This window comes from Ahaetulla prasina, chromosome 6 (genome assembly GCF_028640845.1).
Source record: "Ahaetulla prasina isolate Xishuangbanna chromosome 6, ASM2864084v1, whole genome shotgun sequence".
NCBI lineage: Eukaryota > Metazoa > Chordata > Lepidosauria > Squamata > Colubridae > Ahaetulla > Ahaetulla prasina.
The window spans coordinates 49,258,000-49,284,919 of NC_080544.1; the positions used below are offsets into that span (position 1 = coordinate 49,258,000).

The 26,920-nt window shown below is 36.4% G+C and overlaps 1 protein-coding gene across 1 annotated transcript in view; it reads left to right on the forward strand.

Annotated features, from left to right (window-relative positions):
• Positions 1-26,920, forward strand: part of RAB11FIP2 (RAB11 family interacting protein 2) — a 141,862-nt gene that overhangs the window by 87,751 nt on the left and 27,191 nt on the right. The window lies entirely within an intron of this gene.

Here is a 26,920-nt window from a genome sequence, read left to right on the forward strand (position 1 = left end):
TGATGTCAGAGTTAGAAAAAGGTAGGAGTTATGATAGAACCTTAGTAAACCAAAAAACAAGGAATGGGTTTATGCTTTTGTGTCAATATGCAAGATCTGTTAGCTACCAAAAACAACTTCCATTATTAAACTTGTGCTTAAATGCAATATAGCTCATTTGCTCTTTTCACCCGTCTTGACTTGATGGATTTCAAAACATCAATTCTGAAGAAATTTCTACAAGCCAAAATAATAATTTTAAGCATGTACAAAGTTTCAATAAAGGTTTATGTGAAGCAATTGTTCAGAGCTGCTTCATAAAAATATACATACATACTTCCAAAAATAAAGCAAAGTAACTGTTGAATCACTGCATTGTTCTGAGCCTTTCATCTGATTGTTCTAATGCCTAGAAGAAGCATCTAGACATTTATGTGTAAATAGAGTTTCCTTCCCAGTTTAGATGTGCTGTTAAGGTAGCTCAAAGCAACCTGTCAAAAAGAATCTTGTTTAATAACAATACCACAATTGTCTTCTCTTCTATCAACCTCACAACTCTGAAAAGCAAAGAATCACACTCGCTTCACTGCTGCAGGTCCCAGTGAAACTTTACTTGCCATTTTTCATGTAAAAAAGGGAAAGTAAAATAAATTCATTCACTATAATCTAATTTGTATTTTTGGCTTGTACTATATGTATTTGTCCGCTGATATGAAAAATATCACAGTAAGTGAGAACTGTGGAATCCTTAAGGCAGGGATCTCCAACCTTGGCAACTTTAAGACTTGTGGACTTCAACTTCCAGAATTCCTCAGCCAGCTTTGCTGTTTGTTGTCAAGGTTGGAGACCCCTGCCTTAAGGCATCTTTCTCTTTGGACCTCTGAAGGAGGTGGAGTTACAGTGAAGTAGGACTTCCAGCAAAACAAACTGCTCATAAGTCCCAAGACTTCCAGAGAGCTCTCATGTTTCAATAACAACTGCACAAACTAATTCTACTGTATTTTCCAATACTCTAGAGAGAAAAAATCCTTCCATTTTCAATCACATCCCACATCAAGGGATCATTGAGATACAGAATTGGTTTTGAGCTGGAGAAAAATTGTCATGTGAAAATATCCAAATACAGTCTGCAAAAAAATATGGTCTACATTCTATGTTATATATTATTTTTTTCTTTCCCTGTTTCGATCATCATTCAATAGCTGAATATCAAAAATAATCAAAATCAAAGCTCCATTGTTTGATTGTTTTTGTTTGATATTGATTGATTATGTCCATCTTGAATACCGTAACCATAAATAATCATTAAAAATAACCTCATTTAAAGGCTGTATATATAAAATAGGATCTCCTTAAAGATAAGTCACAGACAGAAATAGTTATAGTCTGATACAAAAAAAGGAACTATTTATTTATTTATTAAATTTATTTGCCTCCCATTTTGCCACAAGGCTATGTTTCAGAGCAGCTGTCATGCCTTTTTTCATATGTAATAAACCTCACATCTACTACAAAGCAATGAGAATCTATTTAAGGCCTAAAACAGGTCACAGAAGCCAATAATAAAAGGGTTGCATCAATCATCAGATAAAAACAATTGACTGAAATATAGTCAAATCCAACTACTTTTTTAATCAGCGACATCTAGAGACTTATTTTATGCTCTAAGAACCTAACATATCATCAAAAAATAAATCCTTTCAATAACAAGCCAGAAGTCCTAATTAGCATAAGAAATGTAGATGTATCTGAAGATAATTATTCACAGATAATAATTATCCATATAAAAAGATTTTTTTTAATTTCTGTCCCCCAATTGTCTTTAGCATTCACAGCATCTGAAGCAAAAGTTTATTTTCATTCAGATGTTCCCTTTCCTTCCTCCATTCTTTTTTTTATAAACCTCAAAAGACTAATTATCTACATATTAAGCATGTTTCTGAAATATGACTGAACCTATCATCATAGGCAAATGTGCTGAAGAATGTACCCCATTATTTGAAATGACAGGATGTATATAAAGCCCATATGTTTTCAAAAGGGTTTCTGTCAGTATTAATCAAAATGTTGGCAAATTTATGAACACACTGAACAGCACGCCTGCCATATGGGTAATCTCTCTCCTTTAATATTGGGAATTTGAATTAATAATAAACAGTATAGAGAGGATGAGATAAAATCAATGATCTAAGTGCCAGAAAAAATAAAATAACTTTTGAACTTGTTTGTTTCTGCAAGGGTCATTTTTTTGTCTTCCCTCAAATGATCTTTATGCCGATTCTGGATGATCTAAAGTTATCTCAAGGAGTATCATGAACTGGACAAGGCTTTTAATATTGACTGTCTCCTGCCACTGTGACAGGATTTTAGGCAATACCAGCTTTAACAATTCAATATCTACCCTTGGGTAAGTTGCAGGAATCCAAGATTCAGTCATAACTCATTGCTGATATTCATATATGATCACTTTTTAAAAATCTGGTCAGCACTTTAGCCAGCTCTAAATAGCCGGATCTATTTTTTATTTGCCAGGATACTTTTTGATAGCTAATATTTATTGGCATGAAAATCAAAATATTATTTTAGCTGGAAAAATGCCTACATATGCCTCAACAACATTCTAAGACAATAATAAGAAAATGTGTATTTATTTGAATTTACCACATTGTAAGAATATATTACAGCTAGTCCTTGTTTAATGGCCACAATTGGGACTGGAAACTCTGCTGCTAAGCAATGCAGTTGCTAAGGGAATATCATGTGACTATATCACTTCCCTTCAGTTATTAAGCTAATATTCACAAAACGTTAAGTGAGACATCACATGACCATAACTTGATATTTTACTGGTTGGAAGCTGGTTCTGAAACATGCAAATAGCAATCTTATGACTACAGGATGCTGTGAAAATCGTAAGTGCAAGGACTGATCATAAAGTTCCTTTTTCAGTACTGTCTTAATTTCGAATGGTTGCTAAATAAGGCCATCATTAAATGAGACCTATCTGTAAAGTGGAAGGTTTCTTTATTAAGACATTTCATGAACTTACTGCAATATACCATGCATTAAGAAAAAAAATTACTTGGTTGGTTACAAACCATTACATGGGCGGGGATATTTGAAAATGTTCTTTAATGTTACGAAAAAAAATTCCTGAAAGAACATTTCCCAACTGCTAGAGCTGGCACTTTTTTGTTGATATTCAGTCATTGAATCCCTTCTGTCCCTTTGGTACTTGATGGAAACCATTTTGCCAGCTTTATCTATTCATAATAGTTCCTTAAATTCTTGTACGCTCCTGCTTGTCTTACTGATGATAGTATCTATCTACTTTGTCTTCTGTCAGCATGTTTTTCAATTGCCCTCTATTTTTTTTTTTTGTAAGAATCAATTTTTTGTCCAATTAACAAGTCTCTGATAAACCCTTGACAGGCCTCTAACGACATGTTTCCATTTTGTTTCCCAACTAATTTTTGCAACTACAGATTGACTACATTTGGCTCTCTACAGTCACGTGATACTTCATCTCTTTCCTAGGATTTCTCTGAAATAATGAAAGATGTTCAACCTTCCTTCAGCAATTTTCTTCGGTACTTTAGGTTGAAACCAAGGTCATTCAAAGTCAGCAGGTATTTGTATCTGTTTCTATCAAGCTCTTCAACTCTTCATAATTACCTAGAGGAACATATTTCCTTTTTTAAGAGAAGGCTGATCTAAAATAGGAATGGATGGGATCATTCATTCTGTCTCCTTCTCCTCCTTCTCACTACTTATTTTTCTCACTCTTTTCCATTTATTTTGAATTGAGCTGAAGCTCTCCTACAGTATTCAGTTTCCTTCATTAACGTCAGCATTTATGTTTTCTTCTGTACAAATCCAGGGTGCCTATATGTGGCTTTCTGACTTGGCCTTCTTCCACATTTTATATGTGTCTTTGTGGATTCTTAGATTTTTAGTAAGCTTTTGTGCAGTGAGTCTGGCCTGTTCTGCATCTTCCTTTTTTTTCCCTTTTGGATTGGTTGTTGTGCTTCTTCTTTTTTTAGGAACACTCATCCATCTTGGATTCCTTTTCCATTAGCTTCTCTATAACGGAATCCTACTTATCACAGTTTGGGGCTTATTAAAATCTGTATTCTTGAAGACCAAGACAGGCATTCAATTATGTTCAGCTTTCATTTTAAGTCTCCCCAAAAACAAGCTCAACTCCTGGTGACTTAATAAGCACATCGTTGGGTTTTCTTGATAAGAATATAGAGGTGGTTTGCCATACCTTCTAGAATGTTTTGTGACTTTGCTATCTAGCCTACAACCTTGATATTTCCAAGTAATGTCCTATACAATTATTAATCACAAGTAACCCTGCCCAGAGAAAGTCATACAAATGTTGCCAATGGCTTTATTTCCCTTATAATTATGAAGTCCACCATTATATAGTCATCAGCATTGTTGTTACTTCCATTTCCATTTATTCCCTGCTGATTAATATAAAGTCAGATATAACTGATTCTCTTTTGTCTTCTTTTGTTTTGGAAAAAGGGACATTGTTAGCGTATATAGCCTTTGTCTTTTCATTTTATTTTGAAAATTCTTAGAAGGATAGTCTGTAGGGCACACCACATGCACCACAACTGATCTTGGTGAAGTTAACAATCATATTTAGATTCCTGACTCTACAAATTTCATCATGGCACTGTATGCTTTCAACCCACAAATTACCCATATGAATATCTCAGATCATAATTTCAGAATGTATTGATTGGCTTTTCCTCTTATTATTTTAGGAAGTCCTTGAAGCTATATTTATTTCCCTTCTAATATAACAGCCTCAAAGATGCTGATTAGGATTCCAAAAGTACAAAATGATGTTTGTGAAACTGAATATTCAATAACATGTTTTGGGACATATGTTTTAGGCCACTGAGTATATTTGAATTGGAACATTAGAGCATGTTAGGGACCCTCTTCTGAAGAGAGCTGCCTTGGTAGGGGTGGTTGATTAAAAACAACACATGTAAAATATAAATAATTTCCAACACCAATTTTTATTTTTTAAGAATGTTTGTGTGGAATCCAGAGGTACTGTTTGCTATACAGATCATCCTTAAAGCTAATGATTTGCTTTGCAGTCTGCTAGCTTCACATTCACATTTTAATTTTTTTTTTAAATCCAAAAATATTTCAATAGGACAGGAAATTTGTGGGCAGGCACAAAAGCACGACATTTTTAGTGCTCAGAATATATATGCTCCTGAAACTATGAATCAGGATTAGATAAAAGGAATTCCATGTAGACATCCTCTTTCCACTTTTTAAAAAAAATAAATAACAGAGAACTGCCATTTCAAATTAAGCAAATTATTCCCACAGAGAATGTAAGATTTCAACAATTCCCTTACTTAGCCTTGACAGAATAATTCTGGGTTTTTTTAGCATGATGTCTGAACAAATTATGTATATAATGATCATAGCTAAGATTAAAAAGAAGTAACTGCTAACAAGCAGTTCATTTTTACTGGGAAATAAATTATATGGATTAATTCAGTATTTCTGTACCTCAGTTTCTTAAACTACTACAAAACTGGGAAGATAAATCGTGAGTCCTATCAACTACTTTAACAATAGTTTTCCATATGTCACAAGAATAGTCAGGGAAAAATAAATTTTCTTTATCCTCTCAAAAGGCTTTCAGTTGTAGAGATGGGATACATGTGATTATTTCTTCCAAACAGCTCTCAGGATCATTTTAAAAATTGTTTTGCATGAGGAGTTATTTATTATAGGCATCATATTCTGAGTAATGGTGGAGACTCCATCTTGCACCTGTTTGATTCCTTATTTCAGATCTGAGAACAAAGGACTTTGTGAAAGAAAGTTATAATTTGGAGCTGTCAGTGAACTTTAATGTCATTCTTTGGACAAAATTGCAACAGCCGCACAGCAATGATTTTCTAGTGAAACTGTGTATTCCTTATCTGTCAACATTGATTTAAATTTACTTTAGACTTAGAACTGCTGACAAGTGAATAGAAAGAACTAAATTTATACTGTTTTATTTTGCATTGAAGCTCTGTTAACAGGATCTGCATGTGGTACCCAGTTCAATAAATTAATCCCTATGATAATGCAAAGCAATGGTTCTTTGGTGCTTGAAAATGTTCCTCCATGGCTTCAACTAAAGTATAAGTGAGAAGAAGGTGCTTTGCCAAAGTTTCAGTTGAAATGAAGCATTCTTAGGAACTTTCCCAAAGCCTTCTGATCCCAAACTACATTCAGTTAGTAAGCACATCCCATTGTTCACAGTAGAACTTTTTTCTAAGTGTGTACAGTTTTTGATTTATCTACCATCATAACTTCTTATCACTGCAATAAATTTAATTCTACGAATCAACTTGCCTTATTCCACATTTCCAATTCTTAAAATTCTTCCTTTTTTGTTCATTGCAGTGCATTCACATCACATGTTGATTTGCATTTAGTTTAAAAGCTGATTTTAAAGTTTGAAGGCTATAGTTTCTAGTGCCTTGTCCCTATTAGAATGTAGTTGTAGAGCAGAGGTGTCAAACTCATGTCATCATGGCTCCCCCCATTTTGCTAAACCGGGTGGGGGCTGGTCCAGCATGTGATGCATCTGGCCTCCGGGCTGTGAGTTTGATATCCTGTTTTAGAGGGAAAGATCATCTCCTCTATCTCCCTCTCTTCATCTTTCTTTCTTCTTTCTCGCTCTTACACACAAACAATACACATTATGAATGATCATTTGATCATCATCAAGACATGCTGCTATTGTGATTGATTGCAGTTGCATTGGGATCTTTACTATGAATGAAGTGCATTTTGACAAATTAATATTAGTAGTGTAAAACCAGCTCATATTGTTGCTTAAACACAAGATGTTCCTATCAGGAGAGTTTTGGCTGGCCAGTCTTAATTGCAGTTTTCCTATGTATGCAGAACACTGTCACCAAGTTGTAAAGTCACTGTCATCCAATCTATTTTCTTGTTTTTATGCAGTTGGCAATTGGGCATAGTTGTCCTAGGGAAAGGTGGACAGCTGTAATGGTATAAGAGACAAGTAAAAGGCAAGAAGAGATAAGAGGAAACCACTGTGGGTCAGTGAACTGAGTATAGATGAATCTTCCATCTCACCAATGTTTTGGATTAGTGAGAAATGATAAAAGTGAGAATATAAGGCAATAGATTACCAAAGGAAAAGAAGAAAGAGTTTTTGTGATTAGCCCATACATTCAGAAATACTTGATTCAATGCTATTTTTCTAGGTACTTGCATATTTGATCAGAGAAAATCATGAGAAATAGCAATGACTCAAGTACTTATGAAAGTACTAAAAGTATATAGCAGGAGTGTCAAAGTCAAGACCTGGGGTCCAGATTTGGTCTGCAGTGTGCTTAGATCTGGCCTGCGGAGCTGCCCTGGAAACAATGAAGATGTGAAGCCCATCGTGCCTCTGCCAATGAAAACAGAACTTGGAAGGGCTGCCCTCCCAAGCTCTGTTTTCACTGGCAGAGGGTTGCAAGAGGCCGTCACAGCAGAAACAGCACTTGGGAGTCCGTTTTCACTGGCAGAGCGTTCAGGCTACCACAGGCAACCCCTGACACGAGTGACATCATGCTGGTCATGCCTACCCTGGCCATACCCATCCTGGCCCCCCAAGGTCAAACACAACCCTGATGCGGCCCTCTGGTCTATAGCATTTATTACTGTTGTTATACTATTGCATGAATTTATTTTATAACATCATGGATCTTCCAATCTATTATGTAACAGTGGTTTTATTATGGGTTTTTAAAAATTGTATTAACTCATTTGATAAGCTTAAAAAAAAGAGTTGTAAAATATATGAGTTGAGTCCCCACATTTGTATCTTGGATAGGATTTAGATATCAGTTTGAGAGCAAAATTTACAAAGGTTTACAAAGAACACCTGTGAATCCAGTCCTCCCCTGCAACAATTAATAAATCAAGCTTTTTTCTTAAAAAGGCCCATCCTTTGAAGTGTATGTCTTCTAGGACTAATGTTTTAGCCTTTCATCTTGATTCAGCTGTTATATAATAGATGACCCATGTGAAAAGATAATGCTGGATGCATAGAACCTGGTATGTCAGCTTAAGGCTGATGGAATGCCAACCAGGCTAGCCATGTTAACAATGAAAGCTAGAATCTGTCTGGAGAAATATGATATTGATTTTGACCTTAGAGAGAATCAGGGCTGTTCAGTGTAGTGCTGATGGCAAATATATGGAATTGATTTATATGATTAAATGAATAAATAACCCTGTTGTTTAGTTTTGCATGAAAATATGTGGCACCTAGGTTGGAGTTAATCCTTAATTTTTTTTCCTATGCATAATAGATTCCAAAGTGTAAACATAGCCATCAGCAGGAACCAAAGTAGATGCTCTGAGTCAACAGTCAAAGGCTTGATTGTGAACTCAAAAACATTGATAATGTTTGCAAAAAACTCCAGACTCTATTATATTAGATTTTTAAAGTTGATTGTAAGAATCTTTGTAAAATTGTCAGGTCTCTGACTCTAAAATATTAGAAATAAAACAATACCAAGAACATTTTTTGAGGCTATGTTTTTATCTCTGCTTTTATTGATTTATTTTCAAAATCTTTAATATTTTTGCTTCAGTTCAATTTCTTCATTTGCATTTTCTTCATCAGAATCACCCTTAAAACTAAGGATGGAAGTCAGTAGGAATGAATGGGTATTTATATGTCAGAAAACAATTTGCCTTGAAGAAAGAAATTTGACAGGCTTAGCCCACTACCGCACCATGGCCTATTCAGAACCAGGCCTCGTGGCTGTGTTCCCCTCTCCCCCTATTAATAGAATAAAACCGGATATGGTGATTTGAGCTTCTTTCCCAGATTTAAACCTTGGTTTTCATTTTTTTGTCTTTCCAAGTGGGAAAGAGAGGAAACGGTTAAATTATTCTTCTGCTCCAGCTGGCTACCCTCAGCTGATAAAATTTGCATTTTAAAAATCTTGTCTGTTTAATGAAAAAGGTGCATTTAATTGTCACATGTAGTTTTTGCCCCGAACTGTCAATTTGGTAATGATTTGTTAATTTCTTAGATACAATGAAGGGAAAATTAAGCTTTCCCAGTCCCACAGTTTTCAGTGGAAGCAAGTTAAGCACATGCCCGAGCTATTGAATATAAATGCTTCTTTATTTCGTGCTAATATATTAATGTATGGATCAGAATGTCATATAATATAGAATAACATTTTCAGTTCTCCTTTGGTAGCCTTCAGCCCTCTGATGTGCTGCATATTTCCAGGCGCTTGCATGGAAAACAAAAATAAAAGTGCAAGCAATTATGATCAAATGTTTAGGAAGCCCAATTCTTCATACTGTATCATAGCCTTAGCAAATGAAAGACCGGGTAATGAAACAAAATAATATTTTGCATCAACTAGTTCATACATATTTTAACAGCATAATAATGCTGTTATCTCATATCATTTATTTTAAATGATGTATAGGTCATTTAACTCAAACAGTTTTAAGTTTTAACAGTGGCACAAAATCATAAAAACTCCTATTGCAATCTGAAGTTAGCATATTAAATTCTGCCTTGCTAGATTAGGATAAACAGCCATCTGTTTGTTTCTTCTCTCTTCAAAACAGGAAAACATTAGAAGGTTCACAAAGCATAATATGAATAGCCAATGTCCCAGCATATGTTTTTCTCTGATTTTATATAAATTATGTTCCACTGAAGAACCTTAAATAATTGCTACAATATACATCTCTTTCCTGATATCTGATTTTCTCTTATTGTAAAAACTAAATATTCAAAGTGTAGACATCATTTATGCACAAATGAACTAGGATCCAGATCCATTAAGCTAGGTCTCAACATATGACCACAACTGAGCCCAAAATTTATGTTGCTGAGTGAGACATTTGTTAAGTGAGTTTTCCCCTATTTTGTGATCTTTCTTGTCACAGTTGTTAAGTGAATCATTTCAGTTACGTTAGTAACACAGTTGTTAAGTGCTTCCACTGGCTTCTGCATTGGCTTTGCTTGTCAGAAGGTTGCAAAATGTGATCACATGACCTTGGGATACTGCGACTATCATAAATATGAACCAGTTGCCAAGCATCCTAATTTTGATCACATGATCATGGGGAAGTTGTAACGTCATAAGTGGGAAAAACAGTCATAAGTCACTTTTTTCAATGCCATTGTAACTTTGAATGTTCACTAAATGAACTGTTGTAAGTCAAGGACTACCTGTATTTAGACAAAAATACCTAGAGTCCTTAATTATAATTGTCTGTGCATCAGCTATTGCCTCTGGCATTATCAATATATAGATATCACCTACTTTGACTGAGCAGCAGAGGTGGGTTTCAGCAGGTTCTGACCAGTTCTGGAGAACCGGTAGTGGAAATTTTGAGTAGTTTGGAGAACCGGTAAATGCCACCTCTGACTGGCCCTGCCCCCCATCTATTCTCTGCCTCCCAAGTCCCAGCTGATTGAGAAGATATGGGGATTTTGCAGTAAACTTCCCCTGGAGTGGGGAGGGAATGGAGATTTTACAGGATCCTTCCCCTGCCACGCCCACCAAGCCATGCCTACCAAGCCACACCACGCGCACCAAGCCACACCCACAGAACCGGTAGTAAAAAAATTTGAAACCCACCACTGCTGAGCAGGTCTGAAGATTTACAACAGTGAAGATATCTGTTGTGTCTTGCCCGCTCTCACAGCAGCCGGGGCCTTCTTATCTGCTCCCGAACACGGAGGAATGTATGCCTCCCGGCCCCAGTCCTGGCTCCATGCCCAGACAAGCTGAAGAGGAGGGGGCACCTCCCAGTCCCAGCCCTGGCTCCATGCCCAAGCAGGCTGCAGAGGAGGGAGCACCCCCCGGCCCCAGCCCTGGCTCCATGCCCAGGCAAACGGAGCAGCTAGACCTCTCCCCCTCCTCCACAGCATGTGAGCCTGAGGAAAGTTTATTTCCAACAGCTGCTGATTGGAGTGATCCTCGCATCAGAAGACTGGATAGGCAGAGGCAACAGAAGGAAGGGAGGGGCAGGCCTTAATAAGTGCTGAGTCATGGAGCCACACCCCATGGCCTATATAAAGGATCTGCTTTCTGGCAGTCTCTGAGTCAGGCAAAGTCGACTTCTTGCTGAAGTCACTTTCTGGTCTCCTGCCTGCTCTGAGGACTTTGCTAGGACTTTGGGCAGAGCTGCAGAAGCAAGCCTGATTCGGATTTCCCTGACCCAGCCATCAGCGGAGGAGTGGGACATGACAATATCATTAAGGATTAATTCCTACAGAGCTCTCTCAGTAGATACAAATACTGAGTTTGCTTATATTTACATACATTCTGTTCTAGATGCGCAACATGGGCATGATTACACCATAAATTTGTTCTTTCACATTTAACAAAGATAAATAACTATTACAATCTTTTTATATGCCAATAAATTTATGATATTTTGCCAGATTTTAAAAAAACAAACTTAAAAACAGAACTGAAACTAATACTGATTGGCATTTTGAAATCCTATCCAATGGACTTGAACTTAAAATGATATTGTTGGTATAGTTTACATATTCTGTGGTTTGAGTTTATAATATCGAGTTATAGAGAAACTGAAAGGCAAAGACATTATTTAGCTTTTCTTTCCATGGAACATCAAAATTCATTTTCAGTGCCTATGACATATCTTTTAACAAATATTTTACTTCTGAACAAATTCAATTATTCACAAACCATCTAAATACAAATTTATTTATTTATTTTTTGGTTTGAGCTAACCCTAACCATTGTGCTTATAAATTATGGTTAATATTTTGAAGTACTGTGTGAATCTAACCATAGTGCTCTTTTAACTGAAGTTATTTCCATTATATGCAATGTTATTAATGTGTCAATAATTTCTGAATCTGCCAATTTCTTCAGTTTTATACAATCCAAGCACATCTAGATGCTTTGGAGACCTGTTTGAATTCTCATTTCTCTTATTAAACTAAATATATTAAAAATAAGGAAGGCAAAGTCATTTCTCTTTACTATTAATGGGAACCCAGAAGATTTTGACTGGTTCTTTTTCCTCTTCTATTTAGAAATTTTGTAGATTTTTAAAAACTTTATATCTCGTTGATCTGTCCTTCAATTCTCAATCTTTCTACAATTATTTGATATGGCATGTGTTTATTTTACAAAATGGAGCCTTATAAGAATCTTAAAACAAAGAAGGAGTATTGTTATCTCTTGAATAAGAGCTACTTTATTATGAAACAAGTATTCCTCACAATTTGGACCTTTGTTATCTATACAGGAGTTAAATCTAGAAATTTAGATTTTCAATTGATTCCAATGGAAATATATTTTTCTAAGCTTAATCACTGTGCAAGTGGGCAACACTTTTGCCCACTGTGCAAGTGGGCAAAAAAAAAAATTCTATTCTATCTAACAAGGATAAACTTGCACTAGGAAGGAGTTTATAATCATTGACTGCATCTGCACCCCTTTTCCCAAAATAATCATTACTTCCATTTACAACAATAGAAATTTCAGTCTCTGGAAGATGGTTTGAGTCTTGTGTATCATAACCAGTGGTGGGATTCAAGTAATTTAACAACTGGTTCTTTGCCCTAATGACTTCTTCCAACAACCAATTTGCCAAACTGCTCAGAAAGTTAACAACCGGTTCTCCCGAAGTGGTGCGAACTGGCTGAATCCCACCACTGATCATAACTCAACATTTAACAACATTGTGTTGTAATCAAAATGTCTGATTCTATTGTGGACTCAGAGTTATGAAATTCTTTGAAATACCCTTGGTCTTCCATGATGATTATGACATATTTGAGCTTCAGCAATTGAATATCCTAATTAAATACCTGAAACAAAGAGGCATCTAGATGAACTGATATAAAGTCTGATGTAAAATACTCTCCCAGTCACTGTCTGTTTGTTATAATATTCTATCAAATTACTGAATTCATCAGAAAGTCTCCCAGTACAGCTTATACAAAACTAATAAAATAATAGTCCTTGTGCTTACAGTCTAAAAGACATTGCACAAGAGGAAAAGGAAAGAGTAAAAGAAAAGTAAGCAAACTCAGACACCAATCCTAATGTAATGTGTCACTCTTTATACTGTTTATTTGGAGCAATAACAAAGTGAGAATAGATTTTGATCTGATGAAATAGGAAAACTGCTTAGCATAGTAAAAAGATTTAAATAAGCAAATGAACTATGAAAGCAAACACCTTTCCTCAATGTAGCATTTTTAAAAATATGAATTCATATTTGCCCATGCCAGAAATATTTCAGTAATGAAATCAGATGCTTAAAAACAACATTATTTTTTTGCATTTTCCTTGTACAATCAGTTTTCATTCTTCGGTCCAATATGTTATTCATTATTTCTATATAAATGTAGGCAAGCAGAAAGAGATTACAGTTTGGCAACTATGACCCATGTTCAAAATCTACTGAAGCAATGACCTTTTCACAGCAGAAACAGATAAGGCAAAATCCCTTCAACAGATTTGGTAGTTGTGTACTTCCTACCACACATATAACAATGATATGTTGTATGTGGTGGGAAATAGTCATCCACAAAATGCAGTGTTGGGCTTCACATGATTTGTTTCTTCTATTCTTTTCTACAATTCTAGTGAATTGTGTCTGCTTTCTTTTCCAATACACATATACGGCTACAAGTTGAATGGGTTAGAAAAAGTCAGGTGTCCTTTTTTGCCTTTGAAACTTCTCAGAAGATAACACCACTGACTTAGGGGTCAAAGAAAGGGGCAATATCTAGAAGACCTGGACATGGTTTCTATGTGATTCATGCAATATGAAATTTCTTGACAACATGTACTTGTGCAAGTGCTTTCCTTATGCAAACCATGGCTGTGGCTCTAAGCACATAACTGAAACTTTGATAAGTTTCAATGCCTTTGCTTAAGTCAACAGATTGACTGTACAGAACATCAAAAAATAGAATAAATGCCTATCATATGCTTTCTTTGTAATCAGAGTTAACTAACCAGATCTTTTCCCCTTCATTGGTTGTTTTTATTATATATACAAATCTTCTTGCCAAACCATTCTTGAATATATTTGTAAGAGTATTGATGTTCTTCGTTTCTCTAAAATATAAATAAAAAATTCTGACAAATATTTTCATTCAAAGAGTTTGATCGTTTCTTGATGACTCTTCATACCTGTAATTAACCTCAGCCTATATCCTCCCATCATACTTGCAAGCACACTTCTTAGCCAAACATAAAGGTTTCATAAATATGTACTAAGTAACCTTAAAGCCCTTTATGAATAATTATGAGTTTTTTAGTTTTTCTGAATCTGCATATTAATTTGGCTCCATAAATAATACATGAAGCCACAGCCAGATTGTGTGGTATCTGGGGATAAAGAAAGCTAAGAGAGGGATAATTATCAGTTTAATGTGGGAATGTACTTAACCCAAAGATTATCTGGAAAACTGATGATTCCGTGAATTTGTTCTCTATATATTTATCCATGGTTTTGTATATATAAATAACAGCATGAAAAGCAGATGTTTCATTGATAACATTCAGATTTGCTTTTCATGGAGTCATGATGTTCCAAGTGACACCAAATTGCCCTAATTTTTCTGTGGTTGAGTTCAGCACAATATCATTCCTGCTTATATCAAGGTACATTTTCCCAAAGGCCAACAATTAATGAGAGACTGCTGAATAAATGGCTTCAATATTCACTTCTGTGGGACATTATGGATTTTAATGATAAAAAAGTGCTGCAAGTCCAGAAAACAATTTCATTTCATTAATCCCTCAAATGCCTTGGGAGAAATCGTCCAGAATAATCGTACACCCTTTTGCACACTTGTGCATCGATACATATACATAGAGACACACAACAGAGAGAGGGAGATAAATAAATGTGGCAGAGTTAACCCTGTCTATGCAATGTTTTGAACTGTAACTCATGAGTGGAATGAAATTTGACTAGACAACTGTACAGTAACATTTAAATTTGAAATGGAAGTATTCGATAGCAGGAGCCCTTAGTCCAGAGAATAAACATGGGCTCTTAACATTGCAAAGTTATTTTTCTAGGGATCAGAATATATTTTAAAAACGTGTTCTTTAATATAGTCTATGTTGCCCACTTTCTTTTGTTCTTATTAACCAATAATAATAAACATTTTTCTTCAGCGATAGGGATTCATTTGTATTCAGTTAATGTAAGCCTGAAATGAAATCCAGTTTACTCAGAAATAACAAAGTACAAAATGACTTAGATTTGCTTCACATGCACACTCATATAATTCAATTATCAGACATCCTGAAACCACCGCCCCCCCCCCAAATGTGTGGAATTGGACTTTTCAGCCTCTTTTTTCATTTTGTGAGGGTTGTGCCCAGCTGCTATGGCTGAAGCAGATGTATCTTGCTGCCTTTGCTGTCTCATTTTTGCTTCTTTTGCTGTCTCCTTTTTGGACCTGACTTCTCCAATGAGCATTATAAGACAGGACGCAGGTGGACAAAAGGGCATAGATAGGAGGAGGAGATAGGCAGATTGAAGCACCCCTGCAGTTATAAATTGTAACTGTAGGTCGGCTGCCAACCACCTGGATTTTGAGCACGGGGAAGCTGCAACAACAATAATTTTGGGCAGAAGTGTAAATCCAATTTTTCAGCATTATCATATCTTCGAATGTTGCTGAACAAATGATCGTAAGTCAAGGACTATATAGTACTATATAGCACTGCATATTTTTATTCTCTTGACTGTATCCAATTATTTTAATTTCAGTACTATTATTTGAGTATTAACTGACTTTTGCCTTTTATTCACACTATAAATTCCATGAGCTTAAATGGACTCCAGAGGATGGTAGGAATGGAGGAATTTTGTCCATAGGGTCGCAAAGGGTCGTACATGACTTTGCAACTAATAACAACAATAAATTCCATGGGTCTTTTATAATCTCTGATTGCAATAAATGCTTTTTTCTGCAGTATTTATCTTATCCTTTAGCCAATCAAAATTTAGGAAAGTTCATATGAAGAAGAATGGATAAATATTAACAATTTATCCATTCCTTAATATTGCAGAAAAAAAATTCTACCGTGTTGAACACAAAGGTTTTTACTCGTTGTTCTCAGCAGAATATAGAAGAAGCTGAAAATCAAATTCCAGAATTCTTCAATCACAAAATAGTAATCATTATATAACAATATGAATCAATTGCTTCCATCTATCTCTTTAGCTACTTATGACTGATCTAAATTCTCCAACAAATCTATGATCAGAAAATTGAATTAAAATTCACCAATAATGTGAATTATTTAAATGTGAAACAATAAATCCTGGCTTTTTAAAAACTTGTTTCCCAAGTGGGACAAACCCTCATTAGTTCTAATACTTAGTTATTTTCCATTCCCATAAAACTTTTCTTCTATCTGGGCCCTTGAGCTATTCTCCATTTTTTTTTTAATTTAGAGTCACCTATAATAATGAAGTGCAATATTTCTATACATTGGCTTCATTTTTCTAAAATATTTTATTTATATTTCAGTCATCTATAATAAAGCTTGCTAAATTTTATCTTACCACGTTTATATTTACTTTATGGAATCATAGAAATGTTCTCAGAATTCATCTAGTCCAATCAATGCGGTGCAGGATTTACTAAAGTTATTCAGTCACATCTCTTGTGCATGATAGTGTCTAAGTAAAGGAAAATGTACTATATCATAAGGCAGCATCTTTCATTAGTTGATCATGCTTTCTGTATGACAATTCTTCCTGACTTGAATCTATCTTCCTATAATTTTAGTCACTTGATTAAACAAATCAACAAAACAAATATCTCTTGATTTTCCATTTTGTAACACTATATTTAATTCATTTTTCCTTTGTCGTATAAACTTAGATTATATATTTTACTATTCTTCAAATGATACTTTACTTATCAAAAATTGTTATTGTCAAACATTGTCAAAACTTTTTTTATTACATTAATTCTCCCCAAAAGTGACAATTGTAATTTCTCCCATTGAAACACTCTCTCTTAATTTCATTCCCTATCTTAACATAGTTATTTTAAAATAGCGTACATTTCAATTTTTGTCACAGTAATCCTCAGGTATATTACATTTTTCTCAATCTTAAAACCAATTCTCTCCATCAGTTCTATTTTATTTTCTAACCTCATAGTTTTGTTAACATTTTTGTTTTCTGATTATTAATCTTAAAACCTGCTAAAATATCAAGTCATTTAATTTTCCCATTAATGTTTCTACTTCCTCTAATGGCTCTTCTAAAACTAATACTGAATCATCCACAAAAATTTAACCTATATGTTTCTTTTCAATCTTAACTCCAATGATTCTCTCATCTTGTCTTATATCTCTCAAGAACAAAATGAAGACAGCAGATATTCTTGTCTTGTCTCTTTTTGAATCTCAGAAATATTGTTAGTTGTCCATTAACAATTGTTTGTGCTTTCTGAGTAATATAAATTAATCTTATCCATTTAATAAACTTATCTCCAAGGTTTCATATATTCCAAAACTCTAAACAAAAAAATCCAATTCAAATTGTCAGAAGCCTTCTCTGCATCTAAGAATATACCATAGGTTCACGGCGAAGGTTGTAGAGAGTATGGTGGCATATCAGTTTCCCTTGCACCTGGATGAAACTGTCTATCTAGACCCGTTCCAGTCCGGTTTCCGACCCGGGTACAGCACGGAGACGGCTTTGGTCGCGTTGGTGGATGATCTCTGGAGGGCCAGGGATAGGGGTTGTTCCTCTGCCCTGGTCCTATTAGACCTCTCAGCGGCTTTCGATACCATCGACCATGGTATCCTGCTGCGCCGGTTAGAGGGATTGGGAGTGGGAGGCACCGTTTATCGGTGGTTCTCCTCCTATCTCTGACCGGACGCAGTCGGTGTTGACAGGGGGACAGAGGTCGGCCCCGAGGCGCCTCACTTGTGGGGTGCCGCAGGGATCGATCCTCTCGCCCCTTCTGTTCAACATCTATATGAAGCCGCTGGGTGAGATCATCAGTGGGTTCGGTGTGAGGTACCAGCTGTACGCGGATGACACCCAGCTGTACTTTTCACACCGGACCACCCCAACGGCCATCAAGTGCTGTCCCGGTGTCTGGAGGCCGACGGGTCTGGATGGGGAGAAACAGGCTCAAGCTCAATCCTCCAAGACAGAGTGGTTGTGGATGCGGCGTCCCGGTACAGTCAGCTAACCGCAGCTGACCATCGGTGGCGAGTCATTGGCCCCGATGGAGGGTGCGCAACTTAGCGTCCTCCTGGATGAACGGCTGTCTCTAGAAGATCATTTGACAGCCGTCTCCAGGAGAGCGTTCTACCAGGTTCGCCTGGTGCGCCAGTTGCGCCTTTCTGGACCGGGAGGCCCTATGCACGGTCACCACGCCTCGTGACGTCTCGCCTGGATTACTGTAACGCTCTCTACATGGGGCTCCCTTGAAGGGCATCCGGAGGCTACAGTTAGTCCAGAATGCGGCTGCGGGTGATAGTTGGAGCCCTCGTGGCTCCCGTATAACACCTATCCTGCGCGGTCTGCACTGGCTACCTGTGGCTTTCGGGTGCGCTTCAAGGTTTTGGTGACCACCTTTAAAGCGCTCCATGGCATAGGGCCGGGTTATTTACGGGACCGCCTACTGCGACCAGATACCTCTCACCGACCCGTGCGCTCTCACAGAGAGGGACTCCTCAGGGTGCCGTCAGCTAGGCAGTGTCGTCTGGCGACGCCCAGGGGAAGGGCCTTCTCTGTGGGGCTCCCGCCTCTGGAACGAACTCCCCCCAGGACTCCGTCAACTTCCGGACCTTCGAACCTTCCGTCGCGAGCTCAAGACTCATTTATTCATCTGTGCAGGACTGGCTTAGTTTTTTAGATTTTAAATTTAGAGGGGTTTTTAAATTGATTTTAATATCTATATTTTTTACTTTTAATTAATTGGGCAGTAGAATAAGTTTTTTAAAGATTGTTTTAATTTGTATATTGATGTTTTTATATGCCTGTGAACCGCCCTGAGTCCTTTGGGAGATAGGGCGGTATATAAATTCAAACAATAAATAAATAAATAAATAAATAGGTAGTCCTCGACTGAACAACCTTTCATTAAGTAACTGTTCAAAGTTTCAAAGACCCTGAAAAAACTGACATAACCATTTTTCAAGCTTAAAACCATTGCAGCATCCTCATGGTCATGTGATCAACTTTCGTATGCTTGGCAACTGGCTCCTATTTATGACAGTTGCAGTATCCCAGGATCATGTAACCTTCTGACAACCAAAATCAAGAGGAAGCCAGATTTAGTTTACAACCGTGTTATTAACTTAACAACCGCAGTGATTCACTTAACAACTGCAGCAAAAAAGTTCATAAAATGGGGCAACACTCACTTAACACCTGTCTCACTTAGCAACAAGAGGCCAATAGTCCATCTGGGTCAGATACCTTTCCTATTTTAGTCTTTGACAACTTCTCACAGCTGTCTTTTTGCTGTAGGTTCATTCAAAATTTGTCTCTGATTCTCTCATTTGATAAATTCGGTTTATGCAAATATTCATTTACTTTCTCCAAGGAAATTTATTGATCTTTGCATAAAGTAGTACAATATTGATAAAACATATTTCACATATTTGAGTATCTGTTGTAGCAGTATTTCCTTCTTGAAACTTTTAATATCCCATTCTTTTCCTTTTCTTTATGCAGTTTGTATGTACTTGCAAATTCAAAATCTCTTTCTTTTGCACAGTTCATCTTTATTTCTATCTTTTTCACTGTTAACATTTTATCATTTTTTGCTTTTTATTATTTTTATATTGAAGTTTTTTTTATCTGTGTAAGCTGCCTAGAGTCACTGAGAGTGAGTTGGGCAGCCATATACATTTTGTTAAATCAATCAATCAATCATTTTCTTAATGAGGATATAAGAAAAGATTCTGCTGAATGTTTTGTTGAGGTCAAGGTATACTTATATTCCTGGCATTCTTTTAATCTCATTAGCTATTAATTTAGTAAAAAAAAGCGAGGGGAGATAAGATTAGTATGGCATGACTTTTTAATGGTTAATGTTACATTACTCTGAACATTTAGATTCTATGAAATAAGGCAGGATCCACATATAATTAATAAAACTGTCTTATCCATTTATCTGCAAACCCTAAAAAAAATCCACCTCTTTTTAAAAATGTTTATGGTAAAGAAAAATATTGTTAGAATTTGCATTCAGAATTTTAAATTTCAACTTTTTCATATGGGGAAAGCAATATCTTTAAAGACTACTGAAAATTATTTTAGTGCTTTTAAATAAAATCATAACACAGCAGAAAAACTTCAAAAGAATATTTTTACTTTATTGTATTTGAAAAGCTGTTATTAGAAATGCAAGTACATGTTTGATAAATAGGGGGAGAAACTGCTAGTAATGTTATTCTTTAAGATTTTTAAAACATCACTCTAATATAGATATATAATGCATAAAAAACATATTATAAAGAAACCATTATTATTATAAAACTATCTCTCTTATTTTCGGGTATTATTTTTTCTCAAAAGGTGTTAACTGACTGACAAGAATTATTTCCCATTCTGGGGAAATACCCATATGTGCATGGGATTTTTAGTCCATAGTAAAAGGAAATGAGATGTGTATGTTGCACAGAATGATAGTCAATCTATAATCAATACTGTATGTTTTATCTATAAAACCTGAAAATAAAAAAGTGTTCATATACCATAAAAACATTTCATAAAAACACTTTCACTATTAACTGACCTAAAATTTTAAGATATATATTTACAAAAAGACATTTGGGTATTACATTTAATAGAACTTGAATATATATGCATATCATATATACAAATCATTTTATTTATTGATACGTCACATATAGAAACTGCCTCTGTCTGTCACTGAATGATTATTCACACATACACACACATGGATTCTGCACAATGCCAGGATTTGGCACTATGTTTCCATTTTACAGCAATGTTAATGTAGGTTTATTGAACTCATCAATTAGAATAAGTGCATGTGTGTCTATGTATACACAACAGAATGTGGAAACGGGTTGCTTCAAACCCTCAAATGTAGGATGAATTGTTTTCCAATCCATCTTTGTTTGAATTCAGAGAAAACCAGGTAGGCCAACTGCCCAGCCAGCAGCTAGAGAGCCTCATTATGTGTCATTTGCATCCCATTAACCACAGAGCTGTGGGTCATTCACTGCCTGTCAAGCAGACAAGTCATTCCTTTTGTGTTAATTAGTAGAGAAATAAGGAGTTAATGAAGATCTTATGATCGGGAATGATTCATCTTTGTTGTTTCAAATGAATCTCTGCTCTCTAAACACTCTCGCTGGCTCCTACATGTTGAATAATAGAGAATCAGTTGGAAGAGAGCGCACCAAGGCCTTTAGACTGATGGTCTCCAGGGGCATTTTGCATGGTGGGCTTTGTTAGTTGAAGATTAGAAGGAGTTAATTGCTTCAAGATGGCTAGCAGATTAGGTTACAGGGTGTGTAGTATCTGTGTAAGCATATGTCAGCTCTTGTTAAAAGATAGGATATGCTTATTTTAATGAAATTATAATGGGAAGAATTCATTTGCCAGTATGCAAAAAATCTTATTTATGCACTTAATTTGAAAAAGAACAGATATTGTTTTAAGGCAGATTTCTTTTACATTTAACTGTATTGCATTGCTAATGTTCAAACTTTGGAGATCCATTCATCAGCTAGGGCACTCTTTCTTCCTGCCAAATGCTCTTCAGGAGAAAGCTGAAATATACAAAATATCCCTTTTGCATTTGTGGTTTTGCACCTCCGACTATAACATATGCTTTTAACTACGTTAACAATGAGAGATCAGTATTTATACAAAAAGTGGAAAAACCACTGGTTATGACGACTCTGCTATCATAACTAGAAACTGAAGCAGCTGAAGACATACGTTTATAAAATAAACTATGGTCTGGAAGTAAACGTATAAGATACCAAGATTTATGCTTGTCTTTAATCTGGTTCCTAATGGAAGGGAAATGCATCAATTCCAGGACTTCTTTCTTTGAAAAAAAAAAGAAAATTAGGATACTACTGGCAGATTTTTCTTTAGTAAATGTAAGTAATATAAATAATAAACATAACACGCAAACTCATTGTAAAAATATCAAATTTATACATGTATTAGCTTTATTTTTGCATGGAATGGAAAGCTAAAATTCTTTATGAGAACTCCAATCAGAAGCTTGTTCTGGTTCTTAACTTCTCACCCATCTTTTCTTCTTTTATATTGCAATTTTTAGCTGAACACACTGGCAAGTGATACAGCAAAAATAAATGAGGCAGGGTATACCAGCATGTTACTCATTCACTGACAACTAGACTCTGACAAATTTTTTGTCTTATTATCCTGTGGAAATAGACATTGGTTCTTTGTGGTTTTTGTTAAAGGCATCATGTTTGTACAACCTAATTGAATTCATATACTAATTTTTCCTTTTTGTTATTTATGAATAACAATATCTTCTCTCTTTGGGGGGAAGCATAATTAAAGTTTCTTCTCCCCAAAGAATAGATTGGTAAAAAAAAAACCAACAGAAAGACTATATGCTTATAGATAAAGGATAAGAGGAATAATTTTCATATCCCTCAGTCTCAACATCTGTGCGTTTCTGGAATCTTGATTTTCAGGAAACATTAGCAATAGCAATAGCACTTAGACTTTTATATCACTTCACAGTGCTTTTACAGCCCTCTCTAAGCGGTTTACAGAGTCAGCATGTTTCGTCCAACAATCTGGGTCCTCATTTTACTCACCTCAGAAGGACGGAAGGCTGAGTCGACCTTGAGCCTGGTGAGATTTGAACTTCCAAATTGCAGGCAGCCGCCAGTCAGCAGAAATAGCCTGTAATAATGCGTTCTAATGACTGCCCACCACGGCTCTTTCTCATTAGAAAGAAAGCAGTTGAAAATATACGGAGACAACATCTTTCAACAGTCATTTTACAAGCTTTCTTTTTTCTGGATATAAAGAAACTTAATGTTCTTTTAATTCTAAGAAGTTTTCCTACAATAATTAGCAAATAGGCAGTCCCTGACTTAGAACTATTCATTGAGTGATCATTCAAAGTTATGATGGCATGGAAAAAATGACTTATGACCAGTTTTCACACTCATGACTATTGTAATATCCCCATGGTCACGTGATCAAAACTTGGATGCTTGGCAATTGGCATATATTTACGATAGTTGGACCATCCAGAGATCACGTGATCATCATTTGTAGCCTTTGAGCTGACTTCCAACAAGCAAAGTCAATGAGAAAAGCCAGATTCACTTAACAACCACAAGATTCATATAACAACTGCAGTGATTCACAACAATTGTGGCAACAAAAATTGTAAAGTGGAGCAAAACCGGGAGTGAAATCCAGCAGGTTCTGGTAGGTTCTGGAGAACCGGTAGCGGAAATTTTGAGCAGTTCGGAGTACTTGCAGCAGAAATTTTGAAAAAATGAGTTATGACCAGCAAATACCCCTTTTGGCTAGCCCCAGAGTAGGGTGGGAATGGAGATTTTGCAATATCCTTCCCCTGGAGTGGGGTGGAAATGGAGATTTTACAGTATCCTTCCCCTGCCAAGCCCATCAAGCCATACCTACCAAGCCACACCACGCCCACAAAGCCACGCCCAAGAACTGGTAGTAAAAAAAATTTGGATTTTACCACTAAGTAAAACTCAATTAACCTCATGTGACTTGTCACTTCCAACTTCCTACTAGCATCCACATGGGATTTGTGGCAACTTTGCTAGTGGGAAGCCAGCAAGGAATATGAGAAATTGCAATCACATAACTGCAGGGTTGTTGTGATAGCTAGAATTCTGAGGAAAACAGAAAAAAGGGGAGAGAAAGATAAAAAGAAAAAAATAGAGTATTTATTACTATATGTTTATCACAGTTGGGATACCATTGGGAATTTTATTCTCCTGCACCACCATGAAAACTCATAAAAACTGAATGATTCGTTGCCCCAGCTTAGAAATAATACTGAAAGGCAAAACATACATGACTAATTTAGGAAATGGCTTGGTATCCTTGACAACCGTCTTCAGGAGAGCTTTTTATCAGGTCCGCCTGATTCGCCAGTTGCGCCCCTTCCTGGACCGGGATGCCCTATGTACGGTCATGCTCTGGTTACCTCTCGCTTGGATTACTGCAATGCTCTCTACATCGGGCTCCCCTTGAAGAGCACCCGGAGGCTCCAGTTAGTTCAGAATGCAGCTGCGTGGGTGATAGAGGGAGCCGCACGTGGCTCCCATGTAACACCACTCCTGCGCAGGCTGTACTGGCTACCTGTGGTCTCTCGGGTACACTTTAAGGTTTTGGTTACTACCTTCAAAGCGCTCCATGGCTTAGGACCAGGTTACTTACGGGACCGCCTACTGCTACCGATTGCCTCCCACCGACCCGTGCGCTCTCACAGAGAGGGACTCCTCAGGGTGCCGTCCACCAAACAATGTCGGCTGGCAGCCCCCAGGGGAAGGGCCTTCTCTGTGGGGGCTCCCACCCTCTGGAATGAGCTTCCCCCAGGACTCCATCAACTACCTGACCTTCGGACCTTTTGCCGCGAGTTGAAGACTTACCTATTTATTTGCACAGGACTGGCATAGAAATTTTTAGCAGTTTTTAATATTCTGATGTAAATTATTTGGGGTTTTTATGTTTTAAATAGTTTTAATCTGGCCTGATATTTAATAAGATTTTTAATAATTGTTTTTATTATGTATATTAGTACTGTTTTATTTTGGCTGTGAACCACCCTGAGTCCTTCGGGAGAAGGGCGGTATAAAAATCTAATAAATAAATAAATAAATAAATAAATAAATAAATAAATAAATAAATAAATAAATAAATAAATAAATAAATAAATAAATAAATAAATAAATAAATAAATAAATAAATAAATAAATAAATAAATAAATTCTCTTTTTTTCCCCAATTTTTTTTAATTTTCTTTTAATACAAAACATTCCATCATTCATTAAACAGTGTGTTGCCTGGGTACAAATCTTTTGTGCCATAACAATTAAAGCTTAATAATAACCCATTCTCAACTTGCAACATTATCCTGCCTTCTTTAGCTCCAAAAACATGAAGTGTGACCTACAGCCAAACAATGGTTGTTGCTCTACATCTAATGTTATCTATGAAATGCAGAACAAACATTCCTTGGTTTTGATTTCATACCTGACTTCTCCAACTGGAGATGACAGAGATCAAAGCAAAGGTATCTGCAATCAAAGCATGTTCTGATTCTTTCTCTGGGGAAGGTAGTTGATATGGACAATCAATTTTTTAGGTTCTATGTTCAGAAATGGGGGAGCGCGGTGGCTCAGCATTTAAGACATCAGGCTTGTCATCTGGAAGACCAAATGCCAGCAACAGGGTGAGCTCCCATCCTTGCGCCAGCTCCTGCCAATCTAGCAGTTTGAAATGATGCAAATGCAAGTAGATAAATAAATAACACTTCAGTGGGAAGGTAACAGCACTCTGGGATATCATGCTGGCCGCATAACTGACCACAGAAATATCTTTGGACAGTGCTGGCTCAATGGTCTTGAAATGGAAAGCACCATTTCCTGTCCCATAGTCTGCAATGACTAGCAGAGTAAACTCAACAGGGACTCCTTTACTTTTACCTTTATGTTCCGAAATAGCAATGTGCATCTTAACGTTTGTTTAATTTTGATTATTCTGCTTGAAGAAATATACCATCCTTTGGGGATGTTGAGGAACAAAAAGGGGCTAGAAGATATGATTCTTGAGTTGCTTCAGAGAAAAATGGAAGTTCTGGCATATCAGAAATTAGAAGGCAGGCTCAGAAGAAAAAACTGGGAAAGAAACACTAGCTCTGAAATGCTAGTTCAGCTTTCAAAAAGAATTTTGATGCTACTAAAAGAAGGGATGGGTTTTTTGCTACCCCTCACGAAATCCTGCCTCCTATCTCAGCTCTTTTCCCTGACAGCAGCTGCAGCAGGAAGAGGCGAACAGCAGTTTTTATATCACCAGTACAGAAAAAAGCTGGCTTTTGAGTAGAGAGAAGGAGGAGGGATAAGTAGAAGTAATTTATTCGGGATCTTTGAGAGGATAATAGCCAATTATTTGTTTATAACACTGGTTAAATTTTCATTAGGCAGATTAATGGAATATCATGTACTGTCAACATTGGACTGAGGGGTGGTCTGTAAGAGATAAACGGGCAAACAGTCGATGTGTTTCCCTGCGTAAATTAGTTTTTGCTTTCCTGTTTTTCATATGAAAATGGAAAAGATGGACAAGGTGGTGCATTTTAAAACGAGTCTCAAGATGGGCCAAATCAGTTAAATATGAAAGCAATCGTGGCAATAAATAAATACATTATAATAACTTAGCACTCTGCTTATAATTTAGATTTCATGAAAGTCAGGGATAATGTCAGTTTTTAACCTGCTCTCTTAATACATATTTCCTCTTCCTGAACCTAGGTGTTTCTTGCTGTGAGGTGAAAGCCTATTACTTTTTTACCCCTGATTTGTCTGTGTAATCTGTTCAGCATTACAGCTGGTAAATGCTAGAGGCTCATCACTCGTTCTTGTGAATGCAGGTATTATCATATTCTGGATGGCAGGAGCCCTTTCGTCTAAGTAGTCTATTATCAGTATCAGACATCCTTCTCCTGTCTCCCTTCAGTGAGCAGTTTGGGTAGCCTATCACACTGTTTTGAAGTTGGAATATATGGGGACTACTTAACATTTGTGGATGGGATTTTCAAAACACCTTAAAGGGTTTAGGCAAGTAACTCCCACAGGCTTCTCTCAAAATCTCCCTCCAATTTATA